The following is a 22,484-nucleotide window of genomic DNA, read 5'->3' on the forward strand; positions in this document are numbered from 1 at the left end:
TTCCCATTGACTCTCCCCCTGGCTCCATCATCCATTTTCCCATTGACTCTCCCCCTGCTCTATCCTCCCGTTTCCCATTAACTCTCCCCCTGGCTCCATCCTCCCTTTTCCCATTGATTCTCCCCCGGCTACATCGTCGCTTTTCCCACTGACTCTCCCCCGTTTCCATCGTCCCTTTTCCCATTGACTCTCACCCTGCTCTATCATCCCTTTTCCCGTTGACTCTCCCCCGGCTCCATCCTCCCTTTTCCCGTTGACTCTCCCCCGGCTCCTTTGTCCCTTTTCCCACTGACTCTGCCCCGGCTCCATCCTCCCTTTTCCCGTTGACTCTCCCCCGGCTCCATCGTCCCTTTTCCCATTGATTCTCCCCCGATTCCATCCTCCCTTTTCCCACTGACTCTCCCCCGGCTCCATCGTCCCTTTTCCCATTGACTCTCCCCCGGCTCCATCCTCCATTTTCCCATTGACTCTCCTCCAGCTCATCCTCCCTTTTCCCACTGACTCTCCCCTATTTCCATCCTCCCTTTTCCCATTGACTCTCCCCCGGCTCCATCCTCCCTTTTCCCATTGACTCTCCTCCGGCTCCATCGTCCTTTTTCCCATTGACTCTCCCCCGGCTCCATCGTCCCTTTTCTTGTTGACTCTCCCCCTGCTCCGTCCTCCCTTTTCCCATTGACTCTCCCCCGGTTCCATCGTCCCTTTTCTTATTGACTCTCCCCCGGCTCCATCGTCCCTTTTCTCGTTGACTCTCCCCCGGCTCCATCCTCACTTTTCCCATTGACTCTCCCCTTGGCTTCATCGACCCTTTTTCCATTGACTCTCCCCCAGATCCATTGTCCCTTTTCCCATTTCGGTGCCGTGACTCTGGGGTTTCCTAGTGATGGGCAGCAGGGGCTGATCGGAGTGACGCTGATGAACAGTTCCGGCTCCAACACTGTACAATATAAATATCAAGTGATAGAAATATAAAGTGATATAATATTAATATCGGCTGACAGTACAGGGCCAGTCCGGTTAATTAATCTGCTGTTCCTGTAAATGGCGAATTTCCCCCTCCATCAATGAGAATGTGGAAACAATTGATGCAGACGGATCAAACAGAAATGATGAACCTTCATTGAACTGAAACATTATTTTTCTTTCTATCTGCACAGTTACTGCCAAACCTGCTGAATATTTCACTGAAAGCAAAATACTGCAGATGCTGGAATATCTGAAATAAAAACAAGAAATGCTGGAAATACTTAGCAGGTCTGGCAGCAGATCTGGAGAGAGAAGCAGAGTTAACGTTTCAGGTTAATGACCCTTCTTCAGAACTGGCAAATATTGGAAATGTAAAAGGTTATAAGCAAGTAAAGTGGGTGTGGGGCAAGAGATAACAAAGGAGAAGGTGTGGATAGGACAAGGTCACAGATTAACTGACCAGAAGGTCATGGAGCAAAGGCAAACAATATGTTGATGATGTGTTGAAAGACAAAGCATTAGTACAGATAGGGTGTTAATGGACTGAAAATTGAACAGCCGCAAGTCTTCTTTGGACTCCTTATCTCGAGAGACAATGGGTAAGCGCCTGGAGGTGGTCAGTGGTTTGTGGAGCAGCGCCTGGAGTGGCTAGAAAGGCCAATTCTAAAGTGACAGGCTCTTCCAGAGGTGCTGCAGAAAAATTTGTTTGACAGGGCTGTTACACAATTGGCTCTCCCCTTGCGCTTCTGTCTTTTTTCCTGCCAACTGCTAAGTCTCTTCGACTCGCCACACTTTAGCCCCGCCTTTATGGCTGCCCGCCAGCTCTGGCGAACGCTGGCAACTGACTCCCATGACTTGTGACCAATGTCACAGGACTTCATGTCGCGTTTGCAGACGTCTTTAAAGCGGAGACATGGACGGCCGGTGGGTCTGATACCAGTGGCGAGCTCGCTGTACAATGTGTCTTTGGAAATCCTGCCATCTTCCATGTGGCTCACATGGCCAAGCCATCTCAAGCGCCGCTGACTCAGGAATGTGTATAAGCTGGGGATGTTGGCCGTCTCGAGGACTTCTGTGTTGGAGATACGGTCCTGCCACCCGATGCCAAGTATTCTCCAGAGGCAGTGAAGATGGAATGAATTGAGACGTCGCTCTTGGCTGACATAAGTTGTCCAGGCCTCGTGCCATAGAGTAAGGTACTGAGGACACAGGCTTGATACACTCAGACTTTTGTGTTCCGTGTCAGTGTGCCATTTTCCCACACTCTCTTGGCCAGTCTGGACATAGCAGTGGAAGCCTTTCCCATGCGCTTGTTGATTTCTGCATCTAGAGACAGGTTACTGGTGATAGTTGAGCCTAGGGAGGTGAACTCTTGAACCACTTCCAGAGTGTGGTCGCCAATATTGATGGATGGAGCATTTCTGACGTCCTGCCCCATGATGTTTGTTTTCTTGAGGCCGATGGTTAGGCCAAATTCGTTGCAGGCATCCGCAAACCTGTCGATGAAACTCTGCAGACACTCTTCAGTGTGAGATGTTAAAGCAGCATCGTCAGCAAAGAGGAGTTCCCTGATGAGGACTTTCCGTACTTTGGACTTCACTCTTAGATGGGCAGGGTTGAACAACCTGCCCCCTGATCTTGTGTGGAGGAAAATTCCTTCTTCTGAGGATTTGAACGCATGTGAGAGCAGCAGGGAGAAAAAAATCCCAAACAGTGTGGGTGCGAGAACACATCCCTGTTTCACGCCACTCAGCATAGGAAAGGGGTCTGATGAGGTGCTGCTATGTTGAATTGTGCCTTTCATATTGTCATGGAATGAGGTGATGATACTTAGTAGCTTTGGTGAACATCCAATCTTTTCTAGTAGTCTGAAGAGACCACGTCTGCTGACTAGGTCAAAGGCTTTGGTGAGATCAATGAAAGCAATGTAGAGGGGCATCTGTTGTTCGCGGCATTTCTCCTGTATCTGACGAAGGGAGAACAGCATGTCAATGGTCGATCTCTCTGCTCGAAAGCCACACTGTGCCTCAGGGTAGATGCGCTCGGCCAACTTCTGGAGCCTGTTTAAAGCGACTCAAGTAAAGACTTTCCCCACTATGCTGAGTAGGGAGATTCCACGGTAGTTGTTGCAGTCACCGCGGTCACCTTGTTTTTATAGAGGGTGATGATATTGGCATCGCGCATGTCCTGTGGTACTGCTCCCTCGTCCCAGCACAGGCAAAGCAGTTCATGTGGTGTTGAGAGTGTAGCAGGCTTGGCATTCTTGATTATTTCAGGGGTAATGCCAACCTTCCCAGGGGCTTTTCCGCTGGCTCGAGAATCAATGGCATCACTGAGTTCCGATTTTGTTGTCTGTATGTCCAGCTGATCCATGACTGGTAGAGGCTGGGCTGCATTGAGGGCGGTCTCAGTGACAACAAGTACAAACATCAAAATAAAACAGTGGGTAAACAAAGTGAACAAACCAAGATGAAATAAAATAAACAAACAAAAAAGAAAAAAATAACTAAAAATAAAAGTAAAATGAGGAGCCCCATCATGCTCTGAAATTATTGAACTGTTTGTGTTTATTTTATTTTGTCAGTCGTTGAACGGCTCCACTGCCGCGCATGCGCGGTTACAGCGAGTCCCGTTCCGGGGAATTCCAGTGTTGTGAAGCGCGGACTGGAGTTTGAGTGACGGTGAGTTACAGCTGCGGCAAGGAATAGTATTAATATCGAGTAAAATATCAGGCAGAAAGAATGATATACTATTCATAAAGAGTTTTAACATTAATGTCGAGTGTTTGTACAGAACTTGACCTGGTTGGGTTAATCTGCAATTCGTAGACAAAATGGAGAATTTTAGGATCCTCCGATGAAAAGGCGGAAAAGGGGAGGATGGACCCAGTGTTATCAGACAGTGTGTAACCCGGGGAGGATGGACCCAGTGTGATCAGACAGTGTGTAATCCAGGGAGGATGGACCCAGTGTGATCAGACAGTGTGTAACCCGGGGAGGATGGACCCAGTGTGATCAGACAGTGTGTAACCCGGGGAGGATGGACCCAGTGTTATCAGACAGTGTGTAATCCGGGGAGGATGGACCCAGTGTTATCAGACAGTGTGTAACCCGGGGAGGATGGACCCAGTGTGATCAGACAGTGTGTAACCCGGGGAGGATGGACCCAGTGTTATCAGACAGTGTGTAACCCGGGGAGGATGGACCCAGTGTTATCAGACAGTGTGTAACCCGGGGAGGATGGACCCAGTGTGATCAGACAGTGTGTAACCCGGGGAGGATGGACCCAGTGTGATCAGACAGTGTGTAACCCGGGGAGGATGGACACAGTGTTATCAGACAGTGTGTAATCCAGGGAGGATGGACCCAGTGTGATCAGACAGTGTGTAACCCGGGGAGGATGGACCCAGTGTGATCAGACAGTGTGTAACCCGGGGAGGATGGACCCAGTGTTATCAGACAGTGTGTAATCCAGGGAGGATGGACCCAGTGTGATCAGACAGTGTGTAACCCGGGGAGGATGGACCCAGTGTTATCAGACAGTGTGTAACCCGGGGAGGATGGACCCAGTGTGATCAGACAGTGTGTAACCCGGGGAGGATGGACCCAGTGTTATCAGACAGTGTGTAACCCGGGGAGGATGGACCCAGTGTGATCAGACAGTGTGTAACCCGGGGAGGATGGACCCAGTGTTATCAGACAGTGTGTAACCCGGGGAGGATGGACCCAGTGTGATCAGACAGTGTGTAATCCGGGGAGGATGGACCCAGTGTTATCAGACAGTGTGTAACCCGGGGAGGATGGACCCAGTGTTATCAGACAGTGTGTAACCCGGGGAGGATGGACACAGTGTGATCAGACAGTGTGTAATCCGGGGAGGATGGACACAGTGTTATCAGACAGTGTGTAATCCGGGGAGGATGGACCCAGTGTTATCAGACAGTGTGTAATCCGGGGAGGATGGACCCAGTGTTATCAGACAGTGTGTAATCCGGGGAGGATGGACCCAGTGTTATCAGACAGTGTGTAACCCGGGGAGGATGGACACAGTGTGATCAGACAGTGTGTAACCCGGGGAGGATGGACCCAGTGAGATCAGACAGTGTGTAACCCGGGGAGGATGGACACAGTGTGATCAGACAGTGTGTAATCCGGGGAGGATGGACACAGTGTGATCAGACAGTGTGTAACCCGGGGAGGATGGACCCAGTGTTATCAGACAGTGTGTAATCCGGGGAGGATGGACACAGTGTGATCAGACAGTGTGTAACCCGGGGAGGATGGACCCAGTGAGATCAGACAGTGTGTAACCCGGGGAGGATGGACACAGTGAGATCAGACAGTGTGTAAACCGGGGAGGATGGACCCAGTGTTATCAGACAGTGTGTAACCCGGGGAGGATGGACACAGTGTGATCAGACAGTGTGTAATCCGGGGAGGATGGACACAGTGTGATCAGACAGTGTGTAACCCGGGGAGGATGGACCCAGTGAGATCAGACAGTGTGTAACCCGGGGAGGATGGACACAGTGTGATCAGACAGTGTGTAATCCGGGGAGGATGGACACAGTGTGATCAGACAGTGTGTAACCCGGGGAGGATGGACCCAGTGTTATCAGACAGTGTGTAATCCGGGGAGGATGGACACAGTGTGATCAGACCGTGTGTAACCCGGGGAGGATGGACACAGTGAGATCAGACAGTGTGTAACCCGGGGAGGATGGACCCAGTGTTATCAGACAGTGTGTAACCCGGGGAGGATGGACCCAGTGTTATCAGACAGTGTGTAACCCGGGGAGGATGGACCCAGTGTTATCAGACAGTGTGTAACCCGGGGAGGATGGACCCAGTGAGATCAGACAGTGTGTAACCCGGGGAGGATGGACACAGTGTTATCAGACAGTGTGTAACCCAGGGAGGATGGACCCAGTGTTATCAGACAGTGTGTAACCCGGGGAGGATGGACCCAGTGTTATCAGACAGTGTGTAACCCAGGGAGGATGGACCCAGTGTTATCAGACAGTGTGTAACCCGGGGAGGATGGACCCAGTGAGATCAGACAGTGTGTAACCCGGGGAGGATGGACCCAGTGTTGTCATACAGTGTGTAACCCGGGGAGGATGGACCCAGTGTTATCAGACAGTGTGTAACCTGGGGAGGATGGACCCAGTGAGATCAGACAGTGTGTAACCCGGGGAGGATGGACCCAGTGTGATCAGACAGTGTATAACCCGGGGAGGATGGACCCAGTGAGATCAGACAGTGTGTAACCCGGGGAGGATGGACACAGTGTGATCAGACAGTGTGTAACCCGGGGAGGATGGACCCAGTGAGATCAGACAGTGTGTAACCTGGGGAGGATGGACCCAGTGTTATCAGACAGTGTGGAACCCAGGGAGGATGGACACAGTGTGATCAGACGGTGTGTAACCCGGGGAGGATGGACCCAGTGTGATCAGACAGTGTGTAACCTGGGGAGGATGGACCATATATGAAATTAGGTGGAGAATCAGCCATGATTTCACTGAATGATCTATTTTTTTTTGTTATGTTCTTATCTCGCTAAATCCAAAGTTTTCAGGCAGAGGAGGTTTTTCCTTTTGTTCTCTGATATGGCCGAGTGGGTTGTGATGTGGCTGGTTTTCACTGTTCGCATTCCAACTGAGCACAGGCAGTGTTTTTGCATTACTGGTGTCTCTGCCACGGCATTTTACTTGCCAAATAAGCAGGCAATGACAAGTTTTCTGGCAGGTTTAAAAGAGAAGATTACCTCTTATTAAACAATACTCACTTTTGCACATGATTGCAACAGCATTCACACATGCATTCACTCTCACATACACTCTCAAGAGAAGAGAAATAGAAGGTAAATGGCAAGAGTTCATTGTGTGAAAGTCTGTTGTTTCAGGGGAAACTTGCGCTGTCCTGTCAGAATGTTAATTTAAAAGTTGCCACCCTGGTTACTAGTTGTCTTGTAATTCCTGGGCTATTGCTGACTTCTGGCAGTCGACTTCGGAGTGAAGATGCTGCTGACGTCTTAATTCAATTCGCATAGGATGGAGAGTCGTTTTTACGAAGGAACTCTTTTGTCTCTGCTGTAGCTGGCTTCCAACTCGTCTCAGCAGGGTTGACCTGTGTTGGCTGTAGCTAATCTCTCTATCTCTCTCCTTATCTCTCTCTCTCCCCCCCGCCAACCCCAACCCCTCTCTCTATCTCTGCCTTGCTAGAATTCAAAATTGCTTTCGAAGTTTACTGTGTGGCTAAGGAGAGAAAAATTTGAACTTGATATTCGAGGTTCTGTGCTGGCCCGGCCGGCTCCACCCTTTGTTCCTCACAATGATTAATTTTTAAGGTGAACTTGCGAGTGTTACTTTGGTCCATGTGACTGGAGGTTTCAGTTCTTACTGGGCTGCATATTGGCCTTTTGATGGCCCCATTTTGAGGATATAAGGGTTGTTCGTATTGCATTGTAATGCAGATTATTTGGAGACCAAAGGTTTCGGTAAGGCTTTCATCTTAGTTTGTTTGAGTAAAGCTCACACCCATGTGTGACTATTCGTCTTATTTGCACGTAGACGAGATTGATTGCGTTTTCTATTTTAGTAGCCAATAGCGGTGGATTACAATGCAGGAAGTGGTATGAGTTATGTGCCTTGTCCTCCATTTTGTTGACACCAATGTACCAATCTTTTAAAATTGTTCTAATTTTTATAACATTTCATCACTGCATTTCTCAGGAGCATGATATTTGCATTGAGTTTAGCATGCTAGGATCCCTTAGTACCAAATTAAGTCAACTGTTGCCTTGTTTTCCAGGGAGTCACGATTACCTCTTATCAGGCATTCAGCATCTTCATCTATAAATAAGTCTGTATCGGAGGATTTCAAGCATTATCCGAATTGAGCGTCGGTAAGCAAATTATTGATGATTAAATGTTATTTTTTCTATTAGCCTACGAATTACTTTTCTGATATTGTGACGTGCTGATGGGTGGTAATTGGTTAGCTATAGCCTGTTGTTGAATTTGTTGGTAGGACACAGATGATAAACGTTTCTCGAATGTCCATAATACACAAATATCAGAGGTAACAGCTTGAATACGGGTGGTGGCAGCAAGTTCTGAATATCAGATCCTATGCAGTTCATAGTGGCATGTAGCCAAGACCAAGAGTCTTCACTTTGTTCGATGCATTCAGTGGCTACTTAATGTCAGATTAAGTGGACTGAATTTGTGGGACACTTATTCTATGAGGGTGACCAAATCTCACTGAGTCCTAATAAGATTATTCATTTTGTTCTTTTGGTTTTAAACACTTCTACGCACTTCTCTCTTGAACCCAAGTACTGTAGCCACATTTATTTGTTAATAGGAATTATAATTCAGTCTCATCCTCCTGTTACTGTTTGATATCACAACGCCACACTGATCTGGATGCACTTAGTTACGAAGGTGAGCTCCTATCCATCTGTTCAGTAATCAGTTTCACTCGTTCTATCATTTCATACTTCTGCGTGCCCGTTCAGTCTGTACTTAGCACAAGGCAGTATTTTAATAAAGAAGTTGAAGCACGCATAAGAGCGGAAACCTGGAAGATCATTATGGAGCTGACTGACAATGCTTGTGCTCATTAAATAAACTGCACGCCATTTTTGTGGGCATGGCTTCACTTAGCGACCTCTACTAGCATCATTCACCTATACACTAAAAAACAAATCGTAACTGAGGATTGTGAGCTCTACTTAAAGCAATGTTCAACATTCAATGTAAAATGTGAGATTGAGTGACTAAGCTGCACATTTGGAGGATTTCTAGACACATCAGAAAACATTCTGGGACCCTTTTTCAAGGCTTCACCAACATTCTCCACAACTTCCTCGGAATTCCCTTAGAACTTAGAAGAAGGAATTTTCCTCCACACAAGATCAGGGGGCAGGTTGTTCAACCTTGCCCGTCTAAGAGCGAAGTCCAAAGTACGGAAAGTCCTCATCAGAGAACTCCTCTTTGCTGACGATGCTGCTTTAACATCTCACACTGAAGAATGCCTGCAGAGTCTCATCGACAGGTTTGCGTCTGCCTGCAATGAATTTGGCCTAACCATCAGCCTCAAGAAAACGAACATCATGGGGCAGGATGTCAGAAATGCTCCATCCATCAATATTGGCGACCACGCTCTGGAAGTGGTTCAAGAGTTCACCTACCTAGGCTCAACTATCACCAGTAACCTGTCTCTAGATGCAGAAATCAACAAGCGCATGGGTAAGGCTTCCACTGCTATGTTCAGACTGGCCAAGAGAGTGTGGGAAAATGGCGCACTGACACGGAACACAAAAGTCCGAGTGTATCAGGCCTGTGTCCTCAGTACCTTGCTCTACGGCAGCGAGGCCTGGACAACGTATGCCAGCCAAGAGCGACGTCTCAATTCATTCCATCTTCGCTGCCTTCGGAGAATACTTGGCATCAGGTGGCAGGACTATATCTCCAACACAGAAGTCCTTGAAGCGGCCAACATCCCCAGCTTATACACACTACTGAGTCAGCGGCGCTTGAGATGGCTTGGCCATGTGAGCCGCATGGAAGATGGCAGGATCCCCAAAGACACATTGTACAGCGAGCTCGCCACTGGTATCAGACCCACCGGCCGTCCATGTCTCCGTTATAAAGACGTCTGCAAACGCGACATGAAATCGTGTGACATTGATCACAAGTCGTGGGAGTCAGTTGCCAGCATTCGCCAGAGCTGGCGGGCAGCCATAAAGACAGGGCTAAATTGTGGCGAGTCGAAGAGACTTAGTAGTTGGCAGGAAAAAAGACAGAGGCGCAAGGGGAGAGCCAACTGTGCAACAGCCCCAACAAACAAATTTCTCTGCAGCACCTGTGGAAGAGCCTGTCACTCCAGAATTGGCCTTTATAGCCACTCCAGGCGCTGCTTCACAAACCACTGACCACCTCCAGGCGCGTATCCATTGTCTCTCGAGATAAGGAGGCCCAAAAGAAAAAGAAAAAAAAGAACTAGCATCATTCACCTATACACTAAAAAACAAATCGTAACTGAGGATTGTGAGCTCTACTTAAAGCAATGTTCAACATTCAATGTAAAATGTGAGATTGAGTGACTAAGCTGCACATTTGGAGGATTTCTAGACACATCAGAAAACATTCTGGGACCCTTTGTCAAGGCTTCACCAACATTCTCCACAACTTCCTCGGAATTCCCTTAGAACTTCACGGACAATGCATGAATGATGTTATTCTCTATCTGACACATGCCATCAGGAAAAAAATAAAGTTTGATGGTCATGAGCACCATTCTACGGGTTACAGCATGAAGAAATGGAGAAGGAACTAAAGTAGGTGGAACCGCACCAGCTACTGCACGTGAAAGGCCAGGAGGACAAGCAGGTATCTCAGCAGGAGCCCAGCTCAACTTAGGGTCTTCATATATCACTAATCATACCATTAATATGGCCAAATCCTAATTATTGATAAGCTGTTGCTTTACCACGGTGGGCATCACAGAGATCTGTGTGCTCGTGAAAGGAAGGCTCAGACATTGCAGGGCAGCCAAGACTGCATTGTCTGCGGCGGTTTCCAATAGCACGTAATTTATATGTTACTAGAAACTGTCGGGTTTGATCCTGACCTCATTACAGCTTTGGTTTAAATATGAACAAGAGAGCTGAATTCAAGTGGTGAGGTGAGAGTGACTGCCCCTGACATCAAGGCAGCATTTGACTCAAGGAGCCTGAGCAAAACTGGAGTCAATGGGAATCAGGGAGAAAATTCTCCTCTGATTGGAATCGTACCTAGTGCAAAGGAAGATCGTGTGGTTGTTGGAGGTGATTCATCTCAGCTTCAGGACATCTCTTCGGGAATTCTTCAGGATAGTGCCCTTGGCCGAACCACCTTCAGCTGCTTCCTACAATCATAAGATCAGAAGCGGGGATGTTCACTGATGATTGCACAATGTTCAGCACCCTTCACGACTCCTGTGATACTGAAGCAGTCCGTGTAGAAATGCAACAAGACCTGGACAATATCCAGACTTGGACTGAGAAGTAGCAAGTAACGTTCACGTGATGCAAGTGTCAGGCAATGAACATCTCCAACAAGAAATAATCTAACCATCTCCCCATGAAATTCAACGGCATTACCATCGCCGAATCCCCCACTATCTCGCGCGGTCCTTAAGTTACACATTGTGCTTTTCTCTAGGCTGGTACTGAAGGCAGTTGCCGCCAGTCACACAATGCAATCACCCTCGATCTCCACTTCCTCTTCCTACTCGCCTGCTCCAATTTCATCCACTTTGCACAACGAGCGTTGTGACAGGGAGAGATTTCTATTTCTCATCCGGTACTTTCTCTGAGAATTGAGATAGATATTATGCCCCGGATCCTGCAAGAATAATGCGAGTTTGGGCCCCAGTGCCTTCAACCACTGCAGAATGATGTGTGTCGTGAGACCATGTGGAGTTTGGTAGTAACAGTAGATTTAGGGGATCAAGCATTTGGCGTAGTTTGCTTCAAAAAGAAAGCTGGAGTGCTCACATACGTCCAGACGATATGCCCACTGCTCTGCCTCTGTCGTCGCCTCCTGATCGTGTCCAAGACTGCCTCCTCAATGACAGTATGTCATGCAGGCATCGTTGCCTTACCACATTCATGTCCTGCTGCTATTTGTTACATTCTTTTCTGAAGAGAAAGAACGGCAATTGTGAGTTGTGGATTGACCGTTTCGTTTTATGTGTGATGCCTCACATGGTTGAAGAGCTGCGAATCGTGTCTGTGGTGTGAAAAGAAACGGTCAATGATTCAATTATGTGTGTTGTGCGAATGTCAGTATACAGTAGATGGCGGATGAAACGTGTTGAATTTGTGATGCTGGTGGTGACAATTATTGAAAATAAGTTTGCGTGATGGCTTGTGTCAAGCAATTAAATATCTTGTGTTCTGTGTGGAAAAGATACAATGGAGATTTATGAGGATGCTGCCAGCAATGGAGAACTTTAACTATGTGGAAAGATTGGATACGCTGTGCTTGCTTTGCTTGGAATAGAGGAAACTGATGAAGACACTTAATTGAGGTTTATAAAATTATAAGGGACCGAGGTAGAGTGGGGAGCAAAAAACTATTCCCCTTAACAGAGAGGTCCATAGAGGGACACTGGTTAAAAAAAAAAAATACATTTGGACAGCAGTTCGAGGGGAGATGCAGAGGTTTATTTTTTGCACCCAGAACATAGTGGGGCCTGGATATCATCTCTGAAATAGGCGACAAATGATGCTCCTTTGTCCACTACAAATGGCACCGTGCACCACAGCAGGAGCGGTCTCAAGGGATATTGGCATTGTTGTAACCTGCTATTTCCTTTTAATTCCCATGCAGGTTCAAGTTAGGAGCAGCCACCAGCCAAGACCAGGGGATAGCAGTCCAACTCTGGGCAGGAGGCGGTGACATTAAAGGGTGCACTGTCACACCATTCCCCTGCCCCCTCCACCAGCGCAACTGCTCTACTCTTGGTGGGAATGTGCATATATGGTCAAAACTATTGATCACAGCACACTTGCGCCATAGCAGCTGACAGAGTCTGGGACAGCATCAGACACCAACATTCAGAGGACATGGAAAGGTGATGTTGAGCCTCTGGAGTCATCCGCAAGGTGCCAGCTGCGAGATCAGCAGCCTGAGGTTTGGGTACATCAGTCAGATCTGCCAGAGGCTAATCACACTCAGAAACACACTGGAGGATCCTTTAAAGATCTCCTGCCGGCTACCAAGACTTGCCAGCCAATCAGAGGGTCGGCAGCTCAGCAGTCTCAGCAGATCCACGTTCAACTGTTGCCACTGCTGGAAGTGCACTTGGCTGGAGAGGACGCCCTGGCAGGACGTCCCACTCCAATCTAGGCAAGTGCGTTCTTGGGGTGCGGGATCCAGTCAGTCAGGCATCGGCGAGAGTGGGAGGAGGGGGCTGCTGAGGGAAGGTGGTGCCATTGCTGCGGGGGTGGCAATTGCCCCCAGCAGGCCCTCCATGGTGCAAAGAATAGGAGGGAAACCACCATCTCCCCGCTGTGCGCTGCCATCATTCCCATGCAGCAGAGGACCCACACGCTGCTGGCAAAATGTCAGCAGCAGCAGGACGTTGTCCTTCATTTGCCACTTGGTTTACTCAATTGCTTAGTGGCCAGGAAGGCTGTCCTCCACCTTCCCTGCTGTTGGTAAAATGGCGTGCCGACAGGAAGACAACATCACTTATCTCGTCATTTTACGGTAACCGCACCTCCCAGACTATCCCAGAGTACAGGTAAAATCCAATCCTGGGCATGAGCGCCTGCAGCTTAATCGCCTTATTTACCACGCTGCAAGAATTTTCCAACTTCACCTTCCTTGCATTTCCATTTGTCTGACCCCGCCTGTTTCTGAAGCATCCTTTATTCTAATTTTCTGTCTTTCCAATTCTTATGTGCACATTACCTGTACTTCGTTTATTCAGAGGTGGATTTTGGACAAAGAAGAAAGCCATGATCGAAAAGGAAGATTTTCCCAAGCAGAACGTTTCAACTCACAGCGCATTGTGCCTTTTCATTTGGTGTTTTATTGCTGGAAAATGACAGCGATAATAGTCCTTTGTTGTCTCTGCCCGTTTGCAGTCCGAGCACAGTGTTTTTATGGTAAACAAAATCAAATTGAGGACACAAAACTGATAACGGCTACAATGCCCACGATCTCTGAAAGGTTTTCAGATAGAAAACCGCTAGCTGGGGAAATCTTCCTCATTTATTCCACATATAAAATCAATGTCTTTGCTTCAACAATCTGTAACCCCATCATATGATTTCAATTCGAATGAGACCATACGTGATTCACACCAATACTTGCACAAGAGAATAGGGCGTGGAGGGTTCGGACTGATCAGATCGAAGGGTTGTGTATGACTGTGATGTGTAACTTAACTTTGTCCATTGAACTGAAGGACCCACAAAGCTAAGTTACTCCCAGAACCACCTGTGGCACAAGGTAAGGACACAGAATGTAATGAGCGCAATTACTGTTATTTAATGTTGCCGACTGAACATTTTGTCGTTTATTTGTGAAGCAGTTCAATGGTTTTGAAGTGTCGTATTATTCATATTGGAGCAGGTGCGAAACGATTGTTTTTGAAATAAATTAACACGGGAGTCACTGGCATTTAACAGAATAAGATTTCCATTTATAAACTTCTCACTTTTTTACTGCTGGAACTCGTAGTTAATTATGTTTCTGGTTAATGACACTGCTATGAATAAACAGCTGGAGGTCTAGAATTTTTAAGAAACCCAAGCAGTGACTAACTACTGCCAAGATGGAATTATAGTCTACTGTAGGCTAAAATAGCCTTAGAAAAAGCTTCTAAGTTTAAAATTCGGAAACACCTCCACATGCAAAGTCTGATAGAAGTTTGGAACTCTCTTCCAGAAATGGCAATTAATACCAGATCAATTGTTACTTTTAGAAGTGAGATTGAGAGACTGTTGTTAACACAGCTATTTAGGGATATGGGACAAAGGTGGCTGCATTGAATTAGAAAGAGAATCGGCAATGATCTCACTGAATGAAAGAACGACCTTGACGTGCTAAATGGCTTACTTCATTTCATATATACCTATATTACTAAATCCAATTTATTCACACAGGGAACTTACCTCTTCTTATGGGCAGATGGCCTGGCTGGTTTAAAGCAGAGATTGACTATTTATTAAGCATTGCTCATTCTCCGAAATGTTCGCAACGCCGCACACGCAGTTGAAGTTGAATTTTTAATTTGAAGGCCCTGTTGTTGGTTTGCTTGTAAGTGTTGGGATTTTGCAGCCTTCTAGCAGTCAACATCGCGTTGAAGGCGGTGCTGATATCTTTGTTCAATTCTCACAGGTAAAATAATTGTTTGTATTCAGCAAGTATCTTGTCCCTGCTCAGCCTCAGCAGGCTTCAGCTATGGTGGCTGGAACTGATCTCTCTCCTTCTCTCTCTATCAGCCTTGCTATAATTCAAGATACCCTTAGATGTTTGTCGTGCAACTGAGGAGTGACCAGAATGATATTGATGTCTGAAGTTCTGTAGTGGAAAGACTCCCTTTGTTCCTTAAAATGATTTTTTTAAGGTGAACATACAAGTATTATTTTCGCCCATGTGACAAAGAACAAAGAAAATTACAGCACATTTTGAGGATATGAGAGCTGTTTCCACTGCAATGTAACGAAGGTTAGTTGGAGACGTAAGATCTGTGTATGGCCATTGTCTTAGATTGTTTGATGAAAGCTCACATCCATATGTGATTGTTTGTATTATTTCCATGCAGACCGTGTTTATTAGGCTTTCTGTCTTATCAGACAATGAATGTGGATTACAATGCAGGAGGTGGTATGAGTCATGTGATTTCTCCTCTATTTTGTTGAGAGCCAACGTTCCAGTCTTTTAAGATTGTTCATTTTTCATACATTTTCAGTATGTTTCTGTATATTTATCATTATACTTCTGATGACCGTGACATTCACATTGAATTTAGCATGCTAGGATCCATATTGTCAAACTAAGTCAAACGTTGCCTTGTTTTGATGGGAGGTGACAGTCATCTCATCTCTGGCATTAAACACTGGCATCTATAAGCAAGTCTGAGTCGGTGTATTTCATGCACCACCCGAATTGAGCTTCGGTGATGAAGTTATTGATGACGATTTCTTATTCGATTGCTTATCACTTTTCTGATCTTGTGACATGGCCAATGGGTTGTAATTGGCTACATCCAGCCAGCTCTTGAATTTGTGGGTACGATATAGATGATAAAAGTTTCCCTAATGTCCACAAGGTACGGATATCAGAGGGAACAGGTTGGAAACAGGTGGCAGCAGCAAGTTCTGAAGTTCAGCTCTTATGCAGTTAATGGTGGAATGTAGGCAAGACCTGTGATATTCACATTGTTCTACGCATTCAGTGGCTTCTTAATGCCAAATGCAGTGTCCTGACTTTGTGGGAAACTAATTCAATAGCGGTGACGAAATCACGATGATTCCAAATATGACCATTCACTTTCAACTTTTGGCTTAAGACACTTCCACGCACAGTGCTTTCTCATTGGAACCCAAGTACTGTTATCACACTTATTGCGAATAGGAATGTTAATGCTGTCTCATCGTCCTATTATCGTCTGATTGTTCAGCGCCACACTGGTCTGGGTGCAGTTGATTACGAATGTGAGCTCTGGTCCATCTGTCTATCATTTCATACTTCTGCGTGGTCTTCGTGTTGGTCAACCTGGGACTTAAGCTATAATGCTGGTTCCGTCTGCGTTTAGCACTTGGTAGTATTTTGATAAACAAGTTGAAGCACCGCTAGGAGCAGTACCTGGAAGATCATTAAGGACCTGCCTCACAATGAAATTTCCTGCTAATGCTCATTAAAGAAACTTCACGCCATTGACGTGGGTATGGCATCATTTTGCGACGAACACCAACTATATCTACACTGTAAAGAAACCGTGGTTGAGGATTGCGAGCTCTACTTAAGGCAATGCTCAGCATTCAAATAAAATGTGAGATCGACCGACTACTTTGCGTAGTGAGAGGATTTTTGAGACTCATCATAAAACATTAAACAACACTTTGTCAAGATTGGATCAACACTATCAACATTTTCTCTGAAATTCTCTCAGGTCTTCACAGATAATGAGTAAATTCTGTGCTCCACTTCGTTATCCATGCCACAGTGAACAGTAGAAATGGTGAGCATTTCTAGGGGTGGCAACATGAGGAATTGGAGGAGGAGATAACGCAAGGTAGAACTGCATGGCTACTGCAGGAGAAGGGCCAGAAGGGCGGTAGGCCGGTCAGCGGTAATCCCTCTCCACCTAAGGTTTTCAGAGAACACTAATGACACATTCAGATGACACAAGACGAGTACTTTGAATAGGTGCAGCGTTACAAAGGTGGGCATCGCAGGAATCTGTCAAGTTTATAACTTTTAACAATTCTCCCTGCACCTCTGCGGAAGGAAGGTGTTAAGAAAGTGCTTCCATGGTTTAATATTTTGAGGACTTGTTGGTAAAATTCCGTGGGAATACTTGAGGAGCTTCTTGCCTTGTTTTTGAAGGGTCACGGGAAGGACTTTGTTTCAAATCAAACTTACGGAAGTCACAAATCTTCAGCTAAGCGACCAGCAGGAGCCTTCTGTCTATAGGGAGTTGTTCACAGAGAAATAACATGTCACGAATTGTTTCATTTTGAATATTGTTTTGATTCATTTGCAAGCCAGCCTGCCAAGAGAGAAGCTACCAGCTCTTCCATTTCCATCTCTCTGTGGAACGCTGAGAATACAGTGTGATAGCTGAAATCCCTGATGCCACATTTCTCCTGGACAGCCTGCTAGACTATTCCCCGAAATCACATGAAGAGAACTGCTCCAAAGAGATCCCAGTACTGCCGTGTATGCATATTTGGGATGCCAGAATAAAGGGAAAACGATATCATAACATATCTTTTCCTCTTCTTTTTCACACCTAACAAGTATTTGGTAAAAGTATTTTTGTCTTTTTTCCTCGTGAAGAGATCTCTGCAGAGAAAACTTCTTCAATGTTTCTTTAATCGGTGTGTATGTGTAAGTGTTTGTGTGTGGTGGGCTTATCTAGAAGGGATCATTCATATTTTAATCTGTATGTGAATGCTTTGCATCCTAGTTTTATAATAAATTAATTATTTTGTTGTTTCTTCAAGAATCCTGATCAGTGGATTTTATTCTGAAATAAAAAACGGACTACATAATTAGTCTGAGCGATGACTGGGCAAACACTTAAATATATGTTGTGACCCATGGAGAAATGGAACTAGAGAAATACAGTGCACTTCTCCAGTCTCGTTGGTAACAGAGGTCTCTGTGACTCTACAAAGACTGAGGAATGATTACATGCTATTTCCAAATGCCCAAGAAGACCAGACACTGAGTGCTCCAGGACCCAATAGGATTACACGATTTGCAATGTCCCAGGAAGCAAATGACTTCACACATGTTGCCACGCGAGCCGCTCGTTTAAACTAGGGTTTGTTTAAGAGAGGGATTCCAGATCTAAATATGGAGCTTTTCTGGAACCACTGTAAGGGCCCCAGACAGTTGAAAGTCTGCTATCCAGGGAGCTGCCACATTGCGTTTATGATGACTCTCAAAGCTCTTTGAGCTCCAACACAATGTGTATGTATACCATCTATTTCCAGGGCTCATGACTGTCCTGAGAAACCCCTAGACATCAGCTAAGTATTCATAGAATAAGAGCAATTACCCACAAGGAATATCATTAAGTAGGTCACTGGAGTCCTGAGGAAGACGTTCAGATGGCTTAGCAAGACAGCAAGTGCCCTAGAGTGCTCTGTCGAAGTACCCAAACTCATGTTGATATTCTGGAAATCATTGGAGTGCATGAATTACAAACCACAATTGTGGTAGAGGATCCAGATGAGGAGCCAGAAGAGAGGACTGCTGAAGTACAAGAGGAAGAGGAGGTGGTCCAGAAGGAGCAGCAGAATCTTCTGGGTTCTTGGCTTCCTCTGGAAGGAACACTCATCACCACCTTATTGAAAAGTGCTTTTTGGATGCGGGCTCCACGAGCAGATGACAGAGTACTGTGGTCACGTGCCACACTTTCCAAGTACTGGGATTTAACAGGCACTCCATCATCTGCTCTCAATCCGTTTTAACTCTTTTCCATGAAGAATGACGATCACAATTTAAAAAAAGTCAACCGACTCCACCATGAACCAATCACCATCATAGTTCTGTACATACATAACCATGTAAACATAACACAATATCCACAATATTATTATGCTGTTCACCCCCATACTTACCTTAATGGCTATCTATATATGTTCTTGTGAAACCAGGTGTTTCTACGAAGTACGAACACAGTGCCAGTAGCAGGCTGCTGAGAATTTGAAGGAGATAGATCATATTTCTTCCTGGGAAACCTTCGTGAAGTTATGGGCTGTGATACACTTGGCAAAGGGCTTCAGCAGCCTGGGCTACCTGACTGACTGGCAATGGTGCAGGAGCAGGGAAGGGAACGTATATTTTGATAGGCTGGGAAAACCAATATGTTCTTGCACCATGTTTCCTGTGCCTTTATCACTGGTGCTTTCTTCATGTGCCTAATAGTCTGGTGAAGGACAGCTCTATGGCTTTTGGAAACACTGCAAGTCCCTTTCAACATACAGCCTAGATATAAACTGGACGCTGCATGAAATTGCGTCACTCATCCATGGAAGTTGCAAAAATTGTATGGATCTGTGTCATTCCATAGATGCTGCAATGCATGAATTGGCAGCTGCCCCTTTAGGCATCAGAAGCTGCATGATGTTAAGCTTCACAGGTCAGTGGCTGGCACTGATTAGCAGCACAACACTGGAGAGCAGGTGTTACAAGCTTTGCATCAAGCGATGGCCCAAAGTGGAGGCCGACTTGTCTATCCACCCATGTACATGACATATGGTTTCCTGCTGGATCTCCATTTCACCTCGTTTTGTTTTGCTGCACACAGCAGCCTTTTTATAAAACTTGGCCCTGTGAAAATCTCATCTGAATCATCTACAGTGGAACAAACATGTACCCTTGCCCCCTGGAATGGTGGCACTTATGTTGTCCTATCTGTTTTGTATGGCTGATGCACATCAACGCCCGATGCATCCCACTATAAGGATCTCTCCTCTAACATGGCATGTCCGTTAAAGATGCTGCCTTTCTCTGGGCTGTTGCCTCAGACAGTTTCCGGCATTCACACAATGCATTCTGCCTCGTTCTCCACATCTTCCCCCCCCCGCCCTCCCTTCTGCTCCTCCTCATTCGCATCCTCTTCCCCCATGGAGCGTGGTGACGTGTAGAGATGTTTTCTTTTTCTTTTCTCATTTGGCACTTGCTCTGATGAGTGGGATAGTTTTTCTGCTCTGGAGCCTGCATGGATAACGCGGGGTTGGGACCCCGTGTCTGTGGCCACTGTAAGATGATGTGTGCGATGAGACCATGTGGAGCCTGGGAGTAAGTATAGCTTAAGGATATCAAAGATCAGAAATAGATAGCTTCAATCAGTAACTGGAGTGAACACCTACATATAGGTGATATGCCCATTGCTCTACCTCTGCTGCCACCTCCTGATCATGCCACGAAATGCTTCCTCAATGAGAGTGATATCATGCAGGCATGGTTGTCTTACCCTGGTCATGTCCTGCTGCTGTTCATTATGTTATTTTTTAAGGGAAAGAATGTTGATTGTGAATGAGTGGATTGCCAAGTTTCATTTCATGTGTGATGCCTCACATGCATGAAGAGCAGCGAGACGTGTCTGAGGTGTGAATAGAAATTGTGAAAGTCGGGGCTGTTATGGAACAAAGAACAAAGAACAGTACAGCACAGGAACAGGCCATTCGGCTCTCCAAGCCTGCGCCGATCTTGATGCCTGCCTAAACTAAAACCTTCTGCACTTCCGGGCACCGTATCCCTCTATTCCCATCCTATTCATGTATTTGTCAAGATGTCTTTTAAACGTCGCTATTGTACCTGCTTCCATCACCTCCCCCGGCAGCAAGTTCAAGGCACTCACCACCCTCTGTGTAAAGAACTTGCCTCGCACATCCCCACTAAATTTTGCCCCTCTCACCTTAAACCTATGTCCCCTAGTAACTGACTCTTCCACTCTGGGAAAAAGCCTCTGACTATCCACTTTGTCCATGCCGCTCATAACTTTGTAAACCTCTATCATGTCGCCCCTCCACCTCCGTCGTTCCAGTGAAAACAATCCGAGTTTATCCAACCTCTCCTCATAGCTAATGCCCTCCAGACCAGGCAACATCCTAGTAAACCTGTTCTGTACCCTCTCCAAAGCCTCCACGTCCTTCTGGTAGTGTGGCGACCAGAATTGCACGCAATATTCTAAGTGTGGCCTAACTAAAGTTCTGTACAGCTGCAGCATGACTTGCCAATTTTTATATTCTGTGCCCCGACCGATGAAGGCAAGCATGCCGTATGCCTTCCTGACTACCTTATCCACCTGCATTGCCACTTTCAATGACCTGTGGACCTGTACGCCCAGATCTCCCTGCCTGTCAATACTCCTAAGGGTTCTGCCATTTACTGTATCCTTTCCACCTGCATTAGACCTTCCAAAATACATTACCTCACATTTGTCCAGATTAAACTCCATCTGCCATTTCTCCACCCAAGTCTCCAACCGATCGATATCCTGCTGTATCCTCTGACAATCCTCATCACTATCCGCAACTCCACCAACTTTTGTGTCATCCGCAAACTTACAGATCAGACCAGCTACATTTTCCTCCAAATCATTTATATATACTACAAAGAGCAAAGGTCCCAGCACTGATCCCTGCGGAACACCACTAGTCACATCCCTCCGTTCAGAAAAGTATCCTTCCACTGCTACCCTCTGTCTTCTATGACTGAGCCAGTTCTGTATCCATTTTGCCAGCTCACCTCTGATCACGTGTGACTTCACCTTTTGTACCAGTCTGCCATGAGGGACCTTGTCAAAGACTTTAGTGAAGTCCATATAGATATCATCCACTGCCCTTCCTTCATCAATCATCTTTGTCACTTCCTCAAAAAACTCAACCAAATTAGAGAGACACGACCTCCCCTTCACAAAACCATGCTGCCTCTCGCTAATAAGTTTGTTTGTTTCCAAATGGGAGTAAATCCTGCCCCGAAGAATCCTCTCTAATAATTTCCCTACCACTGACGTAATGATGAGCCTATAATTTCCTGGATTATCATTGCTACCCTTCTTAAACAAAGGAACAACATTGGCAATTCTCCAGTCCTCTGGGGCCTCACCTGTAGCCAATGAGGATGCAAAGATTTCTGTCAAGACCCCAGCAATTTCTTCCCTTGCCTCCCTCAGTATTCTGGGGTAGATCCCATCAGGCCCTGGGGAGTTATATACCTCAATGCTTAGCTAGACACCCAACTTATGTGCAGTGTGTGAATGTCACTGTATAGTAGATGGTGGATTAGCGTATTGAATTTGTGCTGATGGCGATGACGATACATTTATTGAAAAGTATGATTGCATGATTGCATCTTAATTTAACAACTCATGTGTAGTAATCAAATATTTTGTGTTCATACCAGATATGATGCAGTGGAGATTTACGAGGATGTTGCCAGCAATGGGGAAATGTAGCGATAAAGAAAGATTGGATAAGTTGTGCTTTCTTTGTTTGGAACAGAGGAGACTGATTGGGAGAATAATTGTGGTGTATAAATTTATAAAGGACCGAGATCGAATGAGGTTAAGTGAATTATGCCTTTTAGCGTAGCGGTGAATAAGTGGGCACAGGTGTAAAAAAAAATGTAGAAAAAACTGAGGGGAGCTTTGAAGGGTTTGTTCACCCAAAGGTTAGTGGGGCCTGCAACTCACTGATTGAAACGGGAGTTGACATGGCAACACTCATTGCATCAAAACAAAAACAATTTCGGTATGCACGGAACAAAA

At 46.0% G+C, this 22,484-nt stretch overlaps 1 protein-coding gene across 10 annotated transcripts in view; it reads left to right on the plus strand.

Annotated features, from left to right (window-relative positions):
• Window positions 1–22,484, plus strand: part of LOC137385147 (nucleotide-binding oligomerization domain-containing protein 2-like) — a 125,316-nt gene that overhangs the window by 39,481 nt on the left and 63,351 nt on the right. For 6 of the 10 annotated variants that reach the window (XM_068060072.1, XR_010977739.1, XM_068060073.1 and 3 more), the window contains 2 exons: window positions 3,548–3,644; window positions 7,779–7,872. The gene's annotated coding sequence lies outside the window, so the exon portion shown is untranslated. Of the gene's footprint in view, window positions 1–3,547; window positions 3,645–7,778; window positions 7,873–14,634; window positions 14,870–14,973; window positions 15,200–22,484 lie in introns of those variants that run through there. The other 4 variants (XM_068060074.1, XM_068060079.1, XM_068060076.1 and 1 more) reach the window with 3 other exon arrangements.

This window comes from Heterodontus francisci, chromosome 28, assembly GCF_036365525.1.
Source record: "Heterodontus francisci isolate sHetFra1 chromosome 28, sHetFra1.hap1, whole genome shotgun sequence".
In the NCBI taxonomy this organism is placed as follows: Eukaryota; Metazoa; Chordata; class Chondrichthyes; order Heterodontiformes; family Heterodontidae; genus Heterodontus; species Heterodontus francisci.